We start from the raw sequence: 24,589 nt of genomic DNA, 5'->3' as shown, positions 1-24,589 counted from the left end.
TATATTCACTGAGAAATTGATAAAAATATTAATTTTCAAAATGGGGTGTACTCAATTATGCTAAGCACTGTAATAACATCACACGAATAATTACATTTTAAATTATAAAACCAATCATTTACAATACTGTATTTCTGACTACATGAATGTTGCCTCTGTCACAAATCCTGCTGACCACCAACTTTTATACAGTATCTACTTCCTAAATTTACAAATATGTTCTCGGTTCCTCCTTTGTTAAAGTACTCCTACTAACTAACACGTCTTCATGAACATGTCAGTGGCCAAAAAAAATTATTTAAACTTTGCCTCAAGCAAAAACAAAACTCAGGTGAACCACAGAAATAGTGCGGGAGGAAAAGTGTTTTAATAACTGAATTCAATTATTTCTGTAGCTGTGTGCCCTGTGGATATTATAGGTGTAGATATGCTTGTGTGCATAAGTGGAAAGCAAAAGTAAAAAATGATTGGCTTCAGAAATAAAATAAAGTGAAGCAGAGGTCAACTATGCAGAGGACAGAACCGGTCAATAAAAGCACATGAGTCATCCGACAAACCTCATGTGGGCTGATGAGCATTTTTGACTCTGACTCTCAAATTGAACTGAAAAAAAAAAACGATTCATTGGATTTACTACATTTTTTACAACAAGGTAAGTGGTAGCAAGCGATTCACATGGGCTGAATTTAAACAAACAAATTTAAATTGAGTAATGTTCAACTTTGTTTAAATTCAGTCCATGTGAATTGTTTGCAACCATTTGCAATGAACAATTTTTGATGACGAAATACACTCAAACATTAAAACTATTCAAACTACTCATTTAAAATTAGCTAAATCAACACTATTCTTCGGGTTTTTCTGGGGATAACTTAATCGTTTTCACAAATGAACATAAGTGGATTGAACCTAAAGGTAACTTAATCAATTTGTGTTGGGACAACATGAAGGAATTGTGTGGAACCCAGCATTTTTACAGTGTAACAAGGCTAGTATTGCATAGGGGTGCAACGATTAACTGATTTCACTATTAACTGAGCTTTAATTCGTCATGGTTAACTAATCGTAAAGGCTTCTCAACACCGCGTTTCACAGAACAAAACTGCAGCAGCTAAACATGCAAACTGTGCAGCAGCTAAACATGCAAACATGCAAACTAGTTTAAAGTTCTGAGCTTGTACGCCGAGGCTAATACTAGGACCGGGTGATTCGGCCTAAAAACAAAATCTCAATTTATTGAACATTTTAACTTTTGCGATTAATGAACAATTAATTAATTAATTAGTTAATTTTTTCTGACAGTTTTTGTACAGTAAATATGCATATTTCTTTGGTACAAGCTGCTCTTGTTGCTGTTTTCTCAGTGTTTACATTGTCCATGCTTGACATGTTGGTTGAATAACGTAACGGAGCAGGGATATGGGACTTCACACGCTGTAGGGAAAGTAATCGAAAAAAATTCACCTGGAAAAAATAAATCGTTTATACTGTAGGTTCTGAATGTCAATTTAGATTACTTTTCGATTATTCACCCAGCCCTAGCTAATACGCACGCACACTGGATTAACTATGGCTGAGGCTATTAATGATGGGCTGTTCACATGTCGTGTGTTTTGTGCACGCAAGTTCCTTATTTCTTTATTATTGAGGCTAATTCTAGGGCTGAGCGATTTGGCTTCAAAATCTCGAATAATAGATTTAGATTACTTTTCTATTATTCGCCCATCTAGTGCTAAAGGAGGGCTATTTTTCAGAAATGCTGGATGAAACGCCAGTATGGATGTGGATTGTTTTCATTCTAAAATGCTATTTTAAAACTAAGACATATTAGTGTAAACGGGCCCAAAGTGTGTATTTTCTGATACGACAAGGGCTGGTGGAGGATCGAGATGCCGGCTCATCATCGTGATGTCTATCGGCCATGGGTGATGGCATCATCTATTGACCCACCCTACTTCCAGGAGAAAAAAAAAGTACGAAATGCCAGATAAGTTCATAATATGGTTGCTCGAAAGTGGCTTTCAGACTCTTTAAAAGGGAACTTTTTAACACTTTTTTTAACCCTACTTAGCTAATATCATGCTTAGATTTACATTAGAAAGACTATTTTTTATTAATTCTTTTTATTTATTTTTTTATTCATTCATTTTTCTGTCATTTATTTTCAGTGTAAAACTATTACTTAAGTTTAAATGCATAATAATCCTGATAACCGTGATAATTCCTCAGACTATAATCGTACAACCAAAATCTAGAATCGTAGCATCCCTAGTATTGGATCTTTAAAAATAAGCATTTATTTGGCTTTTTTTTTTTTAACTGGAGCACATTTTAACAGTTTATTGTCTAGTCAATCTTATTAATAGTTTACTTTGTATGGTACTTCAAACGTCTGTCTTGCCCACCCAATTTTAGCTTAGCTTAGCAAAAATCATTGAAACGGATTAGACCATTAACATCTTGCTCAAATAAGTTAGTTAATAATAAAGTTTTGATAGCTTTCCTTATTAAAGCTGGACTCTTTTATAGGCTCTTTTTACAACTCCCCTAGAGTTACAGTTTAGTGTTACCATTTTTTAATATATTCAGCCCATCTCTGGGTCTTATGAGAGCATTTTTAGCTTATATTAGCATATATCAATGAATTTAGTTTATTTCATATGGTACTTCATATAGCACAAATCGTGCTGCAATAAAATGAGGTGAATTCAAACTATGCCATTAAGCAGCTTTAGCAGGACAATAGTGTCATTATTTGGATCAATGTGGTTCAGTATTGATTCAGTTCAGTCATTATAAAACAAGTGCAAGTGCTGCTCAACAACTTTGGCACCATCAAATAGAGGTTATTACTGAATATCAAGTTCAAATTGTTCAAATTATGACAGCATAAATTTAAAACGAGTGTTTGTTTTTTTTGTTCGTTTTGTTAAACATGCTTTTTCTCTACTGTCGTCAGTTGCGGTTCTGCTCATCTGAACTTAAAATTAGGTTGGGTTTCTAAAAAAACTTTGCATAGCTAATTTCTTTATAAGTTGTGGTCAGTGTTGAGCATAACCATATTTAGCGCACCTCTTTTCTTACTTTCACCTCATTCTCCCATATGCAATGGCAAATTCTGATACACACAAAAAAAGACGTGTGTCAAAAAATTAAGCAATTGACTTCTAGCATAAACAGGGAGCGTTTGAATTGAAACATGACACTGAAATTTTGAAGAAGAAAAACTGAAACAGGTACAAACCAAGTAAACAAAAAATAGATTATAAGAGGAAGTGCTTAACTCAAAGTTATCCAGACACGAGTTCTTAATCTTCACATTAAGGGAACACTCTTTTGTTTCTTTCACTTGTTTTACAACTTCCCTAAAGTTAAACAGTTAATTTTTACCATTTTTGAATCCATTCAGCCCATGTCTGGGTCTGATGCAAGCAATTTTAGCTTAGCTTAACATAAATCATTGAATCAGATTAGACCATTAGTATCTCGCTTGAAATAAATACATTAAAAAGTGTTTTGATAGCTTTCCCATTAAAGCTATGGGCTCATTTTACAACTTCCTCAAACAGTTCAGTTTTACCATTTTATGATCTTTCTTGTGAGAGCATTTTTAGCTTAGCTTAGCATAAATTATTGAATCCGATTAGACCAAAAGCATCTTGCCTAAAACAAATATATATATATATATATATATATATATATATATATATATATATATATATATATATATATATATATATATATATATATATATATATATATATATATATATATATATATATATAGTTTTGATAGCTTTTCTAATTAAAGCTGGAGTCTTTTACAGGCTCATTTTACAACTCCCCTAGAGTTAAACAGTTCAGTTTTACCATTTTTTTATCCATTCAGCCTATCTCTGGGTCTCCTGGGAGTAATTTTAGCTTAGCTTAGCATAAATCATTGAATCGGATTAGACCATTAGCATCTTGCTCAAAACAAGAGTTTTGTTAAAGCTGGACTCTTTTATAGACTCGTTTTACAATTTCCCTTGAGTGGGTCTGATGAGAGCATTTTAGCTTAGCTTAGCATAAATCATTGAATCAGATTAGACAATTAGCATCTCACTCAAAACAAATACATAAAAAAATGAGTTTTGATAGCTTTTCCAATTAAAGCTATGGGCTCATTTTACAACTATCCTAAAGTTAAACAGTTCGGTTTTAGCATGTTTAAATCTATTCAGCCCATCTCTGGGTCTGGTGAGAGCAATTTTAGCTTAGCTTAGCATAAATCATTGAATCAGATTAGACAGTTAGCATCTCACTCAAAACAACTATATAAAAAAAGAGAGGTCTGATATCTTTTCTAATTAAAGCTGGACTCTTTTATAGACTCATTTTACAACTTCCCTAGAGTGGGTCTGATGAGAGCAATCTTATCTTAGCATAAATTATTAAATCGGATAAGACCATTAGCATCTTGCTCAAAACAAATATATAAAAAAAGACTTTTGACAGCTTTTGTTATTAAAGCTGGACTCTTCTATAGTTACATTGTGTATTAAGACCAACAAAAAAGAAATGTTGCTATTTTCTAGGATGATATCGATAGGAACTACTTTCATTCTGGTGTAATGATCTGATCAAGGGACTTTGCAGCACTGTCAACTAGTTGGGAACTATTTTCAGGTGCTGCATAATATCATTGTGCCTTAATAAAAAATTGTTATATAATTATCTCCACTTATATTATATTATTATCAGATTATACATTTATTTATTTATTTATTTACTTTTCATAGAGTAGGTTGAACTAAGCATGAAAGCACCCTTTTATCTCCAAAATACCCAACACTCAGATAGATACAGTAGGTGTAGGTGATTCATGAGCATGAACGTAAAAAAAACAAACATGAAAGACTTCCCTAGTTCTCTTCAATAAACCCTACTTTACAGCTAACAGGCTTGCATTAACCGCAGCAGTTTCGCTCTTTGTCATCTGATGCTCTTTTTTTCTTGCATCGAAGCGCAGCAGAGCACTCTGGTCAAGGTCAGTCAGCAGATAAACCAGAGGAACCCAAAACAAACAGCTAACACGCAAAACACCCGAAGCAGACACAAACACTCAGGTAACAGCGGAGGAAGAGGAAGACGCCAGTCAAGAGAACGCAAACAGAAAGCGAAAGTGTAGAAAGAGAAGGTTAAATATAGATTTAGAGGAAACTAAAAAATAGAACACACACTTGCAGTGGTCTACTGCTGGTAAATATTCAGTTTGGCTGGTTTAGCATATAGAGATTTCACGCTTTGCCGATATATAGTATCTAGAGAGTATAGTTTTGCAAATGTAAAGCTGCTCATAATGACAGCATACTTTCATGTATTGAGGAAACTGCTGAATGTACCCTACTTTCGCTTCCTCAGAATGTGACATTTTAAATGCAATAAGTGTTTGAATCAATACGACGATTGGGACATTCTAAAAGGCTTAACGTGAAAAAAAGCTTAACATGGCTTAATGTTCCTAAACATCAACCAGTGAAACCCAAATTTCTGTCAAACTTTTCTTGTAACTAACCCTAACTACTGTAAAAAGAACGAGTCCCAATTCCCCATTGAAGTCCATTATAAGGAAAAAGCTTAAAGGGCACCTATGGTGAAAAATCTAATTTTCAAGCTGTTTGGACAGACATATGTGTAGGTATAGTGTATAGACTGTCATATTGGAGTGATATAAACACACTCAGTTCTTTTTTTTCAGTTTAACAACATAAAAACGGTGGACCAATTGGAGTGGTTTTGAGACTGACCGAAACTTGACGTAGGCATGTGGTCCCCCCGCCCACCAATACTGATTGACAGGCATGCATTACCACATCCTCAGTTTGTTGTCGTCCGCCATTTTTAGCATGTGAGTCAAAAAGATGTCACCAAAGGAACACCCTTGCTCTATTTTTGGATGTAAGGCTCATTGGGCTCAACACAAGAGCCTTCATCGTCTTCCTGCGAATGAGCAACAGAGATTTTACATTTAGGGGCCATTTGCGGTGAACATATCGAGATTCGGGCCATTAAAAACAGCTGATTCATCAAGTCTTTCAGCACTCTCTCCGAAAACCCTCGATTGATCTCTGAGGTGGATCAACAGTCACTACATGATCGCTCTCATTGGCGCCATTGTTTGTAACTTTCGGTGGGTTTGCAAACCTGTGTACTTTTCATTGCATCTTCCGTAAACTTCAGCCGTTTGCATTTCCCGCGGTCACAGAAGCTCCCTGTCATCTCAACTAGGTGCGGCTGGAAAGCCTGAGTGTGTGCCTCCATTGGAAATGACAAACTTGACTTAGTTATATTATAGCCTCAGTCAAAGTTAATCCAGTGTGCAGGGGTATTAGTCTCGGTGTAAAAGCTTGGAACTTTAAACTAGCACACAGTTGGCATAACTTTGTTTAGTTGCCGCAGTTTTGGGGGGGCTCTTGGCTCCACCCCCTTGTTGAGTTTAAACTAATTTTCATGTGAAGCAACACACCCCTAAAACAACGACCTATATACACGCCCCCAAAATGACACTTGTTAACACATTATAATCAAAAATCTGAACTGTGTTTTGAACTGAACTTAAATTGGCACACTCAGAAGAACCATAATATTAATATTAAATCTTTAAAAAGGGGTAAAATAGGTGCCCTTTAACGTGGCTTAATGTATTTTAACAACAAGAGGGGAAAATCAAATTTCTATCAAATTTTATTCATGATAAACACTTTCTGATGTCAAAAGAATGAGCTCTAATTTTAGTGAGTGAAAATCTTCATATTACGCGTTTTTCCCCATTGAAGTCCATTATAAAAGGAAAAGGCTTAACGTACCTCAACAATTGGGGCACATCAAAAATCTATGAAATTTTACTTGTCATTAACACTAACTACTAGCAAAAGATCAAACCCTGATTCTGTGGATGAAGCGAACAATGTCATGTTAAGCGTTTTATAAGCTTAATGTGGTTTTAGTAAGTAAGTAATGTGTATTTATATAGTGCATTTATTGCGTATGAACATGCACCCAAAGCGCTTCACAATCATGAGGGGTCTGTTCACACCACCACCAGTGTGCAGCATCCACTTGATGATGCGACGGTAGCCACAGGACAACGGCGCCAGTGCTCTCACCACACACCAGCTATTGGTGGAGTGGGGAGACAGTGATAGAGCCAATTCGGTGGATGGGGATGATTGGGAGTCCATGATCTTAAGGGCAGATGAAAGGAATTTGGCCAGGACACCTCTTTATGAAAAGTGCCATGGGATTTTTAATGACCACAGTTTACCGTCTCATCCAAAAGACGTCGCCGACTGACAGTATAGTATCAGAATCAGACTGCAGATTGAGCGCTTTCTGCTGGCCTCACTAACACCACTTCCAACAGCAACCTAGGTTTCCCATGTGGTCTCCCATCCAGGTACTAAACAGTACCTTGCTTGGCTTCAGTGAGTAACCAGTCTTGGACTGCAGGGTGATATTTAACTTAACAACATTCGGAGACAATCAAATTTCTATCAAAATAAACTCATAAACACTTTGTGCTGTTAAAAGAACAAGCTTTTATTTTAGTGTATCAAGTGAAGAGTATCACTTTAAGCATTCTCCCTGTAGAAGTCCATTATAAGGAAACAGCTTACTGTGGCTTAACATACCTTAACACCGACCAGGGAAACCCAAATTTGACAAACTTTACTTGTGATTAACACTAACTATTGTCAAAAGAATGGGCCCTAATTCCATAGATAAAGTGAACAATTTCACGTTAAGCATTTTCTCCCCATTGAAGTTATAACCAAAGGTTTAACGCAACTTTACAACAACCGAGTGAAACCAATTGTTAAAAAGGCGGTTCATAAAATCTAATTTTATTTATAATAGATTAACCCTTGCTGTCAAAAGAATGCGCTTGTGCATGTAATTGATATCCACACAACAACATAGGGGAAACCATTTAACACAATATTGTTCACTTTAGCTGTGGAAACATTTTTTTAGTAAAAACTAAAAATATTTTACTTGATTTAAGAATTTTTGGGATATTTAAAAAATAAATAAATAAATAAATAAATAAATGAGCAAAACATTTTTTTGCATTGTGATTATTTAATTTCTGTACATAAATATTATTAGACTCTCCAGAAAAATGTGAAATTGAACTGTTCAAACCATGTGGTGAAACTGTATTCGTATCGAAGTTAACTGAATTTCGAGAGGATCACATGCTTATGATTGCTTTCGGCTGGTCCCGCATTATCCAATCTATAATTCACCATTTTGTAAATGTTTATTAATCACCATTTGTTGAGTCTCCCCATACAGTTTGATAGAGCGCTTAATCCCGTAAGCTGCTTCGCAAAACTGCATATAGAAAAACACTAACATAGAGAGAAATTATATTCATCATATATACAAAACACACACAAATTCTCACAAAGAGGGATGTCCTGATCAGATTTTTTTGCTCTTGGGTCCAAGTCATTTAGATTTTGAATATCTACCGATACCGAATCCCAATCCGACACTTCTCCAGAAAAACGTGAAATTGAACTGTTCAAACCATGTGGTGAAACTGTATTTGTATCGAACTTAACTTATAAACTACTTTCGAGAGGATCACATGCTTATGATTGCTTTCGGCTGGTCCCGCATTATCCAATCTATAATTCACCAATCAGACAATTCCTAAGCCACTATAAATACCCTAAGGTACATATAGAAGCCTTCTTCGTTTTGAAAAAAATTCCCCTTCCACCCCTAATTCTCCTTCTTTCCTAGACGGGTGGCACGGTGGGCCAGTGGTTAGCACTGTCGCCTCACAGCAAGAACGTCACTGGTTCTAGTCCTTACCAAGCTAGCTGACGTTTCTGTGCAGAGTTTACACGTTCTCCCAGTGCTCACGTGGGTTCCTTTGGGTTCCTTCCACTGTCCAAAAACATGCAACTTAAGTTATTTGACTAATCCATATCGGCACCATAGACATGCTCCAAGTAAGTAGTTATCTCTTAAGAGCAAATCACTATCTGTTCATTAGCTACTACAGAAGGGGAGTTCTCGAGATCTACCTGTGCTTAAACTCCCCTCTCGCCTTGCAAACAGGAGAGACCCCCGGGCTCGAGGATCTTATGAGCTCAGGGCTCTCTCCTGGGACAGCATGCCAAACAAGCTTTATAATCAATCATCAGCTAAGTGTGAACTCTTGAAATATATATCGCAGAAAAATAATATATTGCAATGTCAGATTTCTCCAATATCATGCATCACTAATTTCCTTCATCATTTTCCTTCAGCTTAGTCTCTATTTTTAGAGGTCACCACAGCAGAATGCGGGGGAAACCGGAGCACCCAGAGGAAACCCACACAAACACAGGGAGAACATGCAAACTCCACACAGAAATACCAACTGACCCAGCTGGGACCTTCTTGCTGTGGTAGCCACTGAGCCACCATGCCGCCCCTCTAGAATAAAACAAGCATTTAAAAGCTGGACAGAACTAACTGGCCTTGTATCAAAGTCTGCTTATTGGGGATAATGTCACCTGTAGGCTTATTTAAAAAAGTACACGCAAGACTTTCCTTGAAAATAATGTAATGAAGCTTATGGTTGCCCATATAAATTACAGTAAATCAGCACAGTAAGCATCACTACATAAGTGCATAGCCATCTATTTTGCTTACGATCCAGAAAAACAGGTCTGAGGTGCTGATCTTGCTGCGCAGACCTTTGATTCGCCTTCGCATTTCCAGGTTCTTGTTAACAAAGATCTTTCCAAGAACAAGCTCAAATATATGCGTAACCAAATCAAAAAATAAATAAATAAGACAACAACAACACACAACTCTGCACTAGGTTTCAGCTCTCTCTGTCTTTCTTTCCTTTCCTCTCCTTCAGTACACAGTGTGCTGGTCAACATGTTGAATGAATTCCCTGTACAGCGTTCATGTCCCAGTCAGACCTCTCAAACTCTCGCCGTGTGTGTGTCGACTACGTCAAGAAGGCATCGACCGTGCAAACTTTGACAGCGCGGGTCAAACTAGGTGGCATAGTCCATCTAAACAAATGTGTGATGGGCCAACGGGACTAAACGTTCAAATGCACACTTATTCCTGATATTTCTACACTGTAAATCCCAACAGTCAACTTTATCAAATTAAATGAGTGTACAGCAGTTAACTGAAAATGTGCTGAAAGTTAATTCTACTCATTTGAAAAGAGTTTTGAACTCAGTGTTGAAGGTAATGAGTTAAATACCTCATTGCTTCAACTTAAATGGAGTAAGTTCACAGTACTCATATATATTAGTTTTTTTTAACTCAAATTGTTTGTTGCAATCGGTTTCCTCAAACAGTTTGAGTTGCCTTAACTTACTGGGTTTTACAGTACTCAGTTGGTTTGAGTTCTCTTCATTTATTGGGTTTTACTGTGCTCGATTTGCTTCGTTACTCAAATGTATTAAGTTCACAGTACTCATTAGGATTAGTTTTTGAACTTAAATGGTTTGTTGCAATCGGTTTCCTCAAATGGTTTGAGTTACCTTAACTTATTGGGTTTTACAGTACTCAGTAGGTTTGAGTTCTCTTCCTTTATTGGGTTTTATTGTGCTCAATTTATTGTGCTTCGTTTACTCAAATGGATTAAGTTCACAGTACTCATTAGGATTAGTTTTTGAACTTAAATGGTTTGTTGCAAACGGTTTCCTCAAATGGTTTGAGTTATCTTAACTTTTTGGGTTTTACAGTGTACATATTTGAGGTTCTCCAGAATTTCCCTTCTAATCCCAAAGCAAGTCTGCTACATTCCTGATTTCTCATACACAGGGTTGCTTAAACTGTGTTTTTGCCAAGCATTTCACATTCACTTCCAGTGGTGGGAACAGACACAAATTAAAACCCAAAGAACACTTAATTTTTGACATGCTGTATATGCACACAGAGGAATGAACAGTCTTTCAATGTGTAATTTATTGAATTGTGTGTGTGTGTGTGTGTGTGTGTGTGTGTGTGTGTGTATGTGTGTGTGTGAGTGTGTGTAGCTGTGTGTGTGTGTGTGTGTGTGTGTGTGTGTGTGTGTGTGTGTGTGTGTGCTTTGTTATGTGGCTATATGAGAACACATGTGTAATATAACATGGGTATCACAATGTTGGGTTGGTTTTTGAGAACATGCCTTGTGTCTTCTTAATTTAAAACTCTTTAAAATCATACTTTGAGTTTTTTTTTTTACATTTAAAATTTGTCAGGTTTTATCAATCACTGTCCTGGAGGGCCGGTGTCCCTGCAGGGTTTAGCTCCAACTTGCCTCAACACACCTGCTTGATTGTTTCAAGAATACCTAGTAAAACCTTGATTAGCTTGTTCAGGTGTATTTGATTAGAGTTGGAGCTAAAATCTGCAGGACACCGGCCCTCCAGGAACAAGTTTGGTGACCCCTGGGTTAGAGGAAGGGTAAGGACATATCCGCTTGTTAAATCCACCAAGCTGCTACTTATCTGAATTGAGAAAATATTCGCTTATGACCCCTATTTAGTCATATCACACATTAAAGTGAGGTTGACATAAAATCATAGGGTACACAACAGTCTCTGGACTTGCTGCAAAACCAATATTTAAACAATTTATAAAAAAAACTAATCACTTTATGGAGATCTGATATTAGGCATGGATATATATATATATATATATATATATATATATATATATATATATATATATATATATATATATATATATATATTGCGATTGTGAGTTTCAAAAGTATTACATCACTTTGTAAATGTTTATTATCACCATTTGTTGAGTCTCCCCATACAGTTTGATAAAGCGCTTAATCCCGGAAGCTGCTTCGCAAAATTGCATATAGAAGAACACTAACATAGAGAGAAATTATCTTCATCATATATACAAAACACACACAAATTCTCACAACTAGGGATGTCCCGACCAGATTTTTTTGCTCTTGGGTCCAAGTCATTTGATTTTGAGTATCTACCGATACTGAAACCCGATCCGATACTTCTATAATACCTAAAAAAGAATAAAGAACAGCAAAGAAACAGATCCAGGATGCTCCTTATTTTTATTTAATTCACCTTATTTTAACATAGTTAATATATTTAACATTTGACATTGGTTGGTTTTGGATCATGAGCTCAGTTCACTACCATGCACTCAATCACAACACTCAATCACACACACTCACTCATACACTACAGCCAATTTTGTCCACCCAATTCACCTATAGCACATGTCTTTGTACTGTGGGAGAAACCGGAGCAAACCCGGAGAAAGCCCATGCGAACATGGGGAGAACATGCAAACTTCACACAGAAATCTCAACTGGTCAATCCGGGACTCAAACCAGTGAGCATCTTGCTGTAAGGCAACAGTGCTTAGCACTGAGCCACCGTGCCACCCATGACTCATATTTCTAGCCATGTTTTTCTTTGAGATAAAAACTGGAAATGCCAGTTTAAGCTGATTATTGTTAACACAGTAGACATAATTGTCATTTATGTAAATGATATTATGTTTATGGAAACTTTTCGCAGACTTTCACCCTAATAAAATAATTTCAGAAAAGTATGCTTTGCATATTCCAAATAGGGAACTCATATTAACAGACAATGACTATCAAAGTACAACATTGCCCAATTAAATAGTGCTAATGTTGTTTTGAAGTCATTTTAGACCCCCTTTTAATTTTTTTGTTTTTTAAATATTTACCAAATGATGTTTAACAGAACAAGGAAATTTTCACAGTATGTCAAAAAATATTAGCCCCTTTAAGCTGTTTTTTTTCAATAGTCTACAGAACAAACCATCATTATACAATAACTTGCCTAATTACCCTAACCTGCCTAGTTAACCTAATTAACCTAGTTTAAAGTTTAAATGTCACTTTAAGCTGTATAGAATGACGCTGTCATCATGGCAAAGATAAAATAAATCAGTTATTAGAAATGAGTTATTAAAACTATTATGTTTAGAAATGTGTTGAAAAAAATCTTCTCTCCGTTAAACAGAAATTGGGAAAAAAAATAAACAGGGGGGTTAATAATTCAGGGGGGCTAATAATTCTGACTTCAACTGTATATGCAATTTCAGACCGAACAATCAAAGTAGCGTCATAAACAATATATTAATATATAATATTACAATTCTGAATGAAAAACTGTATTATATCTAGCACTTTTTCAGTTGTGTAGCAAGCAAAACTTGTCATAATGTGCAATGTTTCATGCATGCAAGGATCGCTGGTCTCACTCTATCATCCGCTTTGTCCTAAAGCAACTACTGTGTTCTTAGTGGTTGGTCGGCGGCATTCAGGAATTACACTTATTACTTAGCCATACTTACATGCTATTTCAGACAGAATATTCAAAGTAGCAAGGTAAACAATATAGGGAGCGTCTCACAGGTTGTCATTATTCAAAAATGAACCAATGTCAATATAAAACCAACTTCAGCTCAGTAAAGCAGGCTAGGCGGAATAGCGCTAGTTACTTATGTTTTGTTGCTAAACTAAATACAAATCTAAATTATTGATGCTGTAAACCTTGTGAAATTAAAAATAGTCCTATCAATCTTGCACCGAAGATTTCAGTGGCTGAACAACACATCTGTGCATATAACCCATTTGTAACAACACAATCTACATCAGCTTTGCGTGACTAAAATAGTTTTAAAACAGAACATTAGCTGTCTAAAATAAATACTTCAGCCATGGTGTCGTCCTTCCTCCAGCGTAAAAAATTAACTCCAATTTTGATTCAGGATTTTCAAAAGTTTTGATTCAGCATTTGTTTTTACCGCCCTCATCTCTCGCATGCACAAATGGCAGACGTATAAATGTACATTTGTTGACAGACAGTTTGGGCTACTTATCCGAATTATGGGAATTATCGGCCCGACAATTTTTTATTGGATGAACATTTTTTAGTCTTATGCCTTACCCAGAATATAAAAATACATATAAATACGTTTAGATCATTTACTTTAATCAGTACTATTGGAATGTGAAAAGATTTTCAACCAGCACAGCAAAAAATATTTCTGAAGACAATCACCTAGGTGTAACAAGTAGTTTTTACTCCTTACAGAGTATCTATAGCAAACAGCAAGCAGAATAAATCAAGTTAACACATTTAAATGATATATTAAACATTTAATTAATGAATAATATAGTCTGACAAGAAACCAAATGAGTAGGTCTAAACCGTATGCAGATTTCTAGTGGCAAACACCCACCAACTTGTATGTTTGCCCACCAATTTGTTTGTTTACTCTTTGTTGTCCTGACAGGCCAGCTGTTTCTAAGCCTGTGTGGTCTTAAGCAATCGCCTAAATTACTGCCAACTGACAACACATCTTAAAGCAGCGCTATACAGTGCGAGATCAATGAATGACTGACACCGGTCGAGTGCATAAACACTCTGCTTAAGCGGCTCTTAAGTGCTCATCAAGAACACTATTTCACCAGGCTGTAACACAAACATAAACTTCACCAAGCTGCTCCAGTTGTGCTTGTATAAAACACAGGACACAATGTGAAAGCCAAGCACACTTCAGACTAATGTAATATATAATAAACTTTTCCATCAAAGCCTGTAAGGCTAGTTACATTTTGACCAAATGTAACATGGTTGCGGATGTATTATTTATTTGCAGAGGAGAGTGCTTCATCGCAACAAACTGTGACTAAGAAGACGAGCTGTTTCTTGTCATTTATTAATGCACACAGAGGGAATGGGAAATCATGCATCAAACTCCTTCCTGAGCTTCATATAATGAGTCATATCTAATGGATATGTCGAGTTAATGCCACTGCTAATTACTAATGATGCATAAAATCATTTGACAGAGTCCTCGCTTGCTGTTTATATTGCATAAAGACAATATTAAAATGTTTGTTTGACAGTTTGGATATATATATATATATATATATATATATATATATATATATATCCAAGAAAATGCAAGTAATTTCTATAATGTGCACACATACAATACAAAATGTTTTTTTTTTACTATCACTACTATTGTGTTTTCAATTAAAAAGACCAATAAATGTGATCTTTAATGAGAGAAATTAAATTAGCTGTGGTGAAACATCGTTTGAAAAATCGATTCTGAGATTTTTAAAATGCATCACTATTCTCTGTTGAATGGATTCTGAGCTTAGTTTTTACCAGCAGATGGTGCTGTATGCTCTACAAACAGTCATACTCTGCTTGCATTCATTTCCTTACAAATAGCACTCAAACCTAAAAAATCTGTAATCATTTAGTAAATGTTTAAGTGAAAAACTAACCTAGAGTGCTTTCTGATGTTAAAAAACTATCCTAGAGCGCTGTCTGCTGTTAAAAACTATCCTAGAGCGCTGTCTGCTGTTAAAAACTAGCCGAGAGTGCCATCCGCTTTTAAAAACTAGCTTAGAACATTGTCCGTTGTTAAAAAAACTAGCCTAGAGTGCCAACTGCTGGTAAAAACTAGCCTTAAGCACCATATGCTGCTAAAAACTAGTCTAGAGTGCTGCCTGCTGTTAAAAACTATCCTAGGGCACCATCAGCTGTTAAAACTAGCCTAGAGCACCGTTTGCCGTTATAAACTAGCCTAGAGCACAATCAGCTGTTAAAACTAGCCTAGAGCACCGTCTGCTGTTATAAACTAGCCTGGAGCACCATCAGCTGTTACAACTAGCCTAGAGCACTGTCTGCTGTTAAAAACTCGCCAAGAGCATCATCTGCTGTTAAAAACTAGCCTACAGCGCCATCTTCTGTTGAAAACTAACCTAGAGCATCATCACCTGTTAAAACTAGCCTAGAGCACGTCTGCTGTTAAAAACTAGCCTAGAGCGCCATCTGCTGCTGAAAACTAACCTAGAGCACGTCTGCTGTTAAAAACTAGCCTAGAATGCCATCTGCTTGTAAAACTAGCCTTAAGCACCATATGCTGCTATAAACTAGTCTAGAGCGCTGCCTGCTGTTAAAAATTATCCTAGAGCACCGTCTGCCGTTATAAACTAGCCTAGAGCACCATCAGCTGTTAAAACTAGCCTAAAGCACCGTCTGCCGTTATAAACTAGCCTAGAGCACAATCAGCTGTTAAAACTAGCCTAGAGCATCGTCTGCTGTTAAAAACTAGCCTCGAGCACCGTCTGCTGTTAAAAACTAGCCTAGAGCACCGTCTGCTGTTAAAAACTAGCCTAGAGCACCGTCTGCTGTTAAAAACTAGCCTCGAGCACCGTCTGCTGTTAAAAACTAGCCTAGAGCACCGTCTGCTGTTAAAAACTAGCCTCGAGCACCGTCTGCTGTTAAAAACTAGCCTAGAGCATCGTCTGCTGTGATAAACTAGACTAGCGCTCTCTGATGTTATAAACTAGCCTAGAGCGCCATTTGCTGTTAAAAAAAACAGTCAAGAGCACGCTCTGCTGTTAAAAAATAAGCTCTGAATGTATTCATGAGGGAATATTGACGTATTTTAAAAACCTCTGAATCGATTTCTTGATTTTTTTCAAACAGCTCTATTAAACTGTTACATTCTTTATCAAAATAATATCTATTCGCAACTGAACAACAGAACTGTTCAGAATGAAATTGAATTAAATGTTCGTTCATACTGCGCCTGCCTCAGATCTGGGCAAATGCATGTAGTTTCTACGACTTCCCTTGCCAGACATAATGATAATGATCGACAACATTTTGATTATACACAAGTAGGAGGCCTCATATAAAAACGCCACTATGACTGTCCACACTGGCTTGAAATTATTTTATTCAGGACAGCATTCAGAGGGCCACCATGACTGCAAAAGACCTCAAACTGGCCCAACCAGCAGAAGGTACAGAAGCATTCAGTCCTCACAGTCAGATTGTGGGACAGTTTCTTCCCTCATATATAACGATCAACTCTTCATCAACATGTGAACTGGCCATACAGCTACATCTGCACATATATATATATATATATATATATATATATATATATATATATATATATATATATATATATATATATATATATATATATATATATATATATATATCCCACAAAAAATAAATAAATAAAACAACTGAACACAAACTTGCAACATTGTTATTTCAGGAACTTGCACAATCTACCCAAATACTGCGCCTTGTCCATTAACACTGTGATTGTTTTTTTTTTTTTTTATGTATGATTGTACAATCTCATGCTCATTCAATCTCACACACTTTATGTAGCCTGTAGTTTATGAAGTCTCTCTTGTTTTCATTTTATTCTTTTCCAGACTATTATTAGAATTACTATTATTGCTTTAATAGTAGCTCGTATATTTAAGAATAAATAAAAGGAATAGTCCACCCAAAACTGAATAATGTCTTCATTTATTTACCTTTTATTTGCTCCAAACCGGTCTGACTTCACACAAATAAAAGATATTTTGAGGAAAGCTGGAAACCTGTAACCATTGACTTGCATAGTATTTGTTTTTCTTACTATGGAAGTCAGTGGTAACAACGATCTTCAAAATATCTGTTTTTTTTTTTTGTTCAACAGAACAAAGAAACTCCGGTTTGGAAGGATTAAGTAAATAGTGAGCACACATTTTCATGCTGGGGTCCCTTTAACTATGTGTAGCACCATGGAGAAAACACTGTTTCGTTTATCTGCATGCAAGATGTAGAGATGGAATCATAAATAAACAAATCTAAATATTTTTAAAAAATAAATACTTATAATATTTTAATCAAGTCAAATTTTGAGCATATAATTGGCATAGTTTACGAAAACAGGTACGTCCTTTTCATTTTGAGAGCACATCGAAACCCAAACATTCGCATAAAAACGCGCACGTGCCACACAAATCCTATATATCAATGCACAAAAGCGCATGCACGCACACATTTGACGCTGCTGAACGGAAACTAAACAAAATGCATGACGGGAGATAAAAGATTCTGCTGTGGAAGATAATAATCAAAGGGGGAAAACAAAGAGCATGCCTTTAACTTTCTCACTACAATTAAGAGCCGTGTGCTATTAACTATTCAACATCGCTTAGCACACTAACTAGGCTTTAACTAAAATTGTCCAGTGCCCTTCCCATAACGGTTCACCTAAATTATGAGTACATGCACACACGCCTTTCTTGATCTCCCTGCATAGCCTATACAGTAACTGTCACATGGCCAAACGAATGTGACACCTCACAACGGAAGGACAGTTCACAATTTGACAAGAGGAACGGCTTTAATAATAAACTCCTGCTTTCTTTAAAGCTCCAGTGGCGACTGATCGGTCTCGAAGTTTCAATCATTAACTCTTCGTAACATAATAAACTTTCACCCACTAACAAACACTTCAGCCATGAGCCCAAAAGAAGCACTTCTCCTACTTATTAACAGTCGATTTTAAGGGGAAATAAGCTGATGAAAACTTTCCGCGCGAAATTATTATCGTATGTCAGATTGACGGAGCAAACTGAAGTGGTCAGGCGCGCAGAATTATGGAGCTGCATATGGAGCTGGAAATGTGAGCTGGACTGTCCGCGAGACTTGACAGGCGTGCTGGAGGGGGGCTGGACTATTTGCCTGTTGATCCGATGTATAAAAAAACATAATAATAATTTAAAAACACACACGCAGCGTGCAAGCGCTTGACGCTTGCGAAACACCGGTGCCAAACGCGCACTGTCTAAACTGAGCAGCAACATTTCCAATAAGACCCTGTCAGGCATGTCATGTGTTTTGGAATCAACTACAGCAACGTAAACAGGTTTAATTCAGCGCAGAAAGTCTGCTCAGCGAAGCCTCGGCGTTTGTTTATAAACTGTGCCGTTAAAACAACAACAGTTGACATCGACAAACAACATTTACAACATGTAGAAAGCGCACGGGCGCGTTAAACCTACCTCGGCAGGTCTTTAGAATCCGCTGTCGTTTCGCATAAAAGTGCAGCAAAGCTCCAGATAGCGTGTACGACCCAGAAAGGCAACCTTTTTGCCCCGTCTATCTACCAGCAGTGGGTTACGCAGTTTTTCATGTGCTTCTACCCCTCCTCTCTCTCTCTCTCTCTCTCTCTCTCTCTCGCTTGCTCGTTCTTGCTGGTGTCCGACTCGTATGAGTCGTTCATTTGAGTCGAGTCACAATAAAGAGTTGGTTGAACCATATTCGCGTCTAGTGATTCTTTTGAGAACGGGTTCGAGCGGGTCCCGCACGTACTTAAAGGGAAATTTCACCCAAAACTACAATTAATTAATCACCAAGATACAGGTGACTTTATTAAAACATTGAAGGCATAGTCCACCCAAAAATGACATTTCTGTCATTATTTACTCACCATTTGACTTGTTTCAAACCTTCTTTAGTTTATTCTGTTAAACATGAAAGAAGATATTTTGAAAAATGTAACTTTTTCCTATTATGTAAGTCATGGTGGGGTGTCACGGTGCCGCAGTGGGTAGCACGATCGCCTCACAGCAAGAAGGTCGCTGGTTTGAGCCCTAGCTGGGTCAGTTTCTGAGTGGAGTTTGCATGTTCTCCTCGTGTTTGCGTGGGTTTCCTCCGGGTGCTCCGGTTTCCCCAAGTCCAAAGACATGCGCTGTAGGTGAATTGGGTAAGCTAAATTGTGTGTGTGTGTATATATATATATATATATATATATATATATATATATATATATATATATATATATATATATATATATATATATATATATATATATATATATATATATATATATATATATATAAAGAATAAAGAAACCCATAAAGGTCTGGAACCACATGAAATGTTTCATTTTGCAATGAAATACGGTTTTAGTTGAAACTTTTATGATTCATAAAATGAAAGTCAACGGTGCAACTTCTAGAAAAATCTACTAGACAGGACAAGACCTAAGTATATGTCAGGAGCAACAGATATTATTTTAACTTAGCCTATATTTGTGTGCTTTCCTTTTTTTATTGGTATTGTAATGACTCTCAAAGAGCTGTTGACTTACATTAATATTAATATTATGTAATAATAATATTTTATTATGATTTATAAAAGTGTAAAGGTGTATTATTTTACTATAACATATTCCATATGTTACATTTCTGTACAGAGAGGACATGTTTTGAACACCAATTGGTCACATGCAATCACGTGATGCGATTTCGCAGGTCAGAATTCACTAAATTCAGAATTGAGAATTCAAATAGTGTGGTTATGATGACCACCTGACAAGCTAACCTAGCAGGCACACAACATCATTAGACATTAGATTTAAGTCGGGATGTCAGGTGACCAAAATTCAATGTCTTGTCAGCATCTAAGGACAATGTTATTTTGACCTCCAATAACAACTTCAAAATACTTTGATATTTGGTTGATTTTATGTTGTGTTGGAAAGTGACTAAAATCTAACGTCTGATAGATGTCATAGTAGTAACGTCCACACAACATCAAGGTGTAACATTATTAGACGTTGATGTTAAGTTGGACATTGACGTCGGCCTGACGTTGAGTTCTGACATCAACCAGATTTTCATTTCCAAACAAAATCCAATGTCCCAAACCTTATTTTAGAAAAAGTCGGTGATAAAGAGTTTCTGTTAGAGTGTGACTTTGAGATTAATAAACTCCCCAGTTATCTAATTTTCATAGGCAGGCTCTTTTATGTTGGAATCTTCTATACAAACACAGTTTTTTCTCCCCATAAACAAATAATATGAAATAATAAAACTGTCAGATATAAGAAAAAATAAATTTTCTATGATAATTGGGATAAAAAAAGATATTCTATTGGTCTCACAGTTATTAAACGATGAAGGATATTTACTAACTTATACTGGATTTTTAGAGAAGTTCAATATTCCAGTGCCTCCACGGGATTATAGTATTATAATTGATGCAATGCCAGCAGGCCTGGCGAGGCTTTTGCAGTGTTACAGTGAACCAAATAAACTAACAGTTAAAAAAAAAAGATTTTATTAGTTTATTAGATGGTATTGATATCAAACGTAGCAAATGTAATAAAATATTTCTTAGAAGTTTCATTCATATTCCTGCAACTTTTAGACATAAGTACTTTTGGAATAACCAATTTGAGAATATCAATTAGCACTTGATCTGTATAACAACAAATATTGTGTCACTAATGAAGTCAGTGAAATCTACTTAAAAATTATGCATAAAACATATGCAACCAACCAGTTTTTCAAGAGATAAAGAGACAAAGAGATGTTGAGACTTTAATGCACTTGTTTTTTTTGTTTTTTTTTGATTGTATGCATGTTAAATATTTCTGGTTTGATGTTGAATGTCTATTTAATATACCGAGTGGTCATAGAATTATTATAAAGAAAAGAGATGCCATATTTTATGTAGATAAAAAAAAGATACGAATCTGTTTACGTTAAATCTTTTGATATTATAAGGGAAGTTTCATATAAACAAGTGTAAATGATCGGAGAGGAAGCGTAATATCTCCCACTTCAAGGCTGATTTAAAAGTTTATTTTGAAACTCTTAAAGGACTATCAAGTCGTAAAGCAATCAGAACTGTAAATATAGTCCAAAAACTAAACTCCTCTTATGGTAATTGTTATGTATACCTGCTCTTGTTTTTTTTTTTTTTTCCCCTCTCCTTCTTTCTTTCGCTATTTTACTTACATGATTTATGCTAAAATGTGAATATCTTATTGTAAGATTTGTAAGATGTATTTGATTGGAAATGTTCAGCAAATATAATAAAAAATTTTGAAAAAAAAGAAAAAAATCCAACGTCCCCATGATGTTGGGGTACAACGTCAATATGATGTCGTGTTGATGTCCTGGACTTGCAGGGAATCCAGCTAAAAATACCCTGCAAAAAGAAAATAATGTTTTTTTAATCAATTTAATTATTTTCTTAAGTATATTTTACATTCACAAATTCACAAATAGTAAACCTGCCCTTGTGGTCTTCATTAAAGATATGGAGTTGATTTCAGAATCGTCTAATAAGAAAGCTTAAAAATTCCACCAAAAAAAGGGAATCCAGCTAAAAATTGTGATTAAAATGTCATCTAAATTTAGTATTTAAATCTCAATTAAATAGAAACTGAGGCAAATAACTGCAAAAGAACCCCCCTTACACCAGGCTGGCTACGGGTCTGTATTATTATACATAAACAATACAAAGGGTACATTTAAGGTTCTTGTTTTTTGTTTGTGTGCTGAATTATGCCTCCATCAGACTGAACTGAAACCCCATTCAACTGCACTGAACCCTCCTGCCAATAAAACTCAGTTGAAGCAAACAGTATATAATCTTCATATGACTACTGGAAGCGCTAGGAAAAGGCCACGTGATGCTGCAATTACGTCATGACGTAAAGAATCACTGTGCTTTAAAGCAGCTGTTCGAACGAACCGATTCGCTCTCTCTTCCTCTTAGTACTGTAACCGCGGCTTCCGGTGTTGTTTCACTGGTGATAGAGCCGAAGTCTGTGCAAGGAAATGATGAGTTAAATGTAATAGATCGCCACAGTTGTTTACATGCACGCGTGTGCTTTGTTTTTTTTCTATTACTGTACATTTGTGCAAAAGGTCTCACGTGAGCGCTGCTGGGGGCGGAGCTATGATTGTAAAGACGGTTAGCGGAGCGCGAGGGCTGCTGATTGGCCAGAAGCGGTTACGCGTGACTGGAGCCTCGCTGTCTTGGGTTGAGGGATAAAAACAGTTTATTTTGAGCTGTTGAAGCGCGCTTATGGACCTGATATGAATTCCCCCAGTCATAAAAACTGTATAATACTATAAAGAATACAGTAAAAGAGAACAGTTCTTTTACACCAGGGGTGCCCGAACTTTTTCTTATTAGGGCCAAAATCCAAGCTTGATTGAGAGACGTGGGCCAAAAGTAAACATCGCAAACATTACTATAAGGTCGACATGAGTAATTTCCTAACTTATTTTATAAAAAATAAATAGAAAAATAGCTTCAACCGTATTTACTGAGGCAGTCTCATTTTTTTTGAAAATTTATATTATAACGAACATATTAAAAAAAAAACCATACAACGCCAAATCCACTTATGAAACACTGGAGTTCAATGCCGAATAAACTAGTCACGCTGAATTGCCTCTTCTGCTTTGTCTCAATTCGTATTTACAGCATTTAATTAAAACATTTAATTTATTTTTGCTTTTGGTCACTCAACAATAAAACAAACAAGCAAACAAACAAAGGTTACATTAAAATAAAAATGAGAATATCTGATAAAGGTGTTCCCCAACTCTTCTCAATCATTTTCCCTCTGGCGGGCCAAAATTTGGGCCTAGTTTGGGCATCACGGGTTTACACAGTACCCACATTGGATAAACAGAAAAGAACATTTAAAAAAAATTAAATGTTTAAAAAATAATAAAAAAAAATATAAATTAATTAATTAAATGCAGTTAGCATAAAAGATCTTATCATATATGTTTTCCAAGAAAGAAGCACATTTCTTATTATCAATTAATCTAAGTGAATTAATTAAATGTTCTATTTCAAATAAGCAGTCTAAAAGAGTTGACAATTTTTTAAGAAACCTCTGTTTGTGAAAGCACAATTTCCCAGAAAGTATAAGAAATTTCACAGTAGCTTCTAACGATTTGTTTTGGTTTTCAAAATAACAAATAACATCCTTAAGGTGCAACTCAACCTTGGAAAAGCATTCATTCATTTTCCTTCGACTTAGTCCCATCATTCGCCACAGCGGAATGAACCGCCAACTCATCCAGCATAAGTTCTACACAGCAGATGCCCTTCCAGCTGCAACCCAGCACTGGGAAACATCCATACACTCTCATATTCACATCACATCCCAATATAGGCTAGCTTATTCAATTCACCTATACAAACCCATGCGAACACGGGAAGAACATTCAGATTCCACACAGAGACGCCAACTCGACCGAGCCGGGGCTCGAACCAGCGACCTTCTTTCTGTGAGGCGACAATACCACCGGGCCGCCAGTTGGAAAAGCAATATGAACCTAAATCATTACAAAAAATAACTTGGTGGTTCAGTGACATGTAGGTTAAAGCGTGACGCGGTACAGCCTTCTTAATATGCAAAAACAACACTACGATAACGGCCAGAGGTAAATCCAGTAGTTTTGTTTATGCGGATACTCATAAAACCGTTGGCGTCTGCCACTGGACAGACTTCAGCTGCGAGCTCAGCACTTTTTCCCCGGCTCTGGGAAACCGCCAAATCTTGAGGGAGATTCGCTTTTGGCAGCGTGTCGACCCCTATTTCTCCTGTCCGCCCCCGTACTCTCGAAGACGGAGAGACAACTCAGAGCAGAAAACCGGATCCAGGTTGTCGGACACGCACGTAAACAAGCGGATGGACACAAGCTGTGATCAAAAGGGCGAGGGACAGAAAATCGCAAATTATGACACTGTCAAGTGTCAGACGAGGCGATAAAGAGCGTGAAATGAAAACATGATATCTGAATTAAATCGTGTGATTTGTCAGGCTGTAACCGCTTTTATCCCTGCTGAAAAACAAACAGCACAATCCATCACAGAAGATCCTGCATGGGATCTGATAAAAACATATCTTAAAATAAAAATATA

At 36.3% G+C, this 24,589-nt stretch overlaps 1 protein-coding gene across 2 annotated transcripts in view; it reads right to left on the bottom strand.

Moving 5' to 3' along the window:
- stat5a (signal transducer and activator of transcription 5a) overlaps window positions 1-19,028 on the bottom strand; it is a 225,205-nt gene extending 206,177 nt beyond the window's left edge. For both annotated transcript variants that reach the window (XM_056453251.1, XM_056453252.1), the window contains exon 1: window positions 18,907-19,028. The gene's annotated coding sequence lies outside the window, so the exon portion shown is untranslated. The remainder of the gene's footprint in view (window positions 1-18,906) is intronic.
- Window positions 19,029-24,589: the final 5,561 nt, after the last annotated feature.

Source organism: Danio aesculapii, chromosome 3 (assembly GCF_903798145.1).
Source record: "Danio aesculapii chromosome 3, fDanAes4.1, whole genome shotgun sequence".
Classification (NCBI taxonomy): Eukaryota; Metazoa; Chordata; class Actinopteri; order Cypriniformes; family Danionidae; genus Danio; species Danio aesculapii.
Note: the sequence above shows the minus strand (reverse complement) of the source record. Positions and strands in the feature narration are given on the sequence as shown.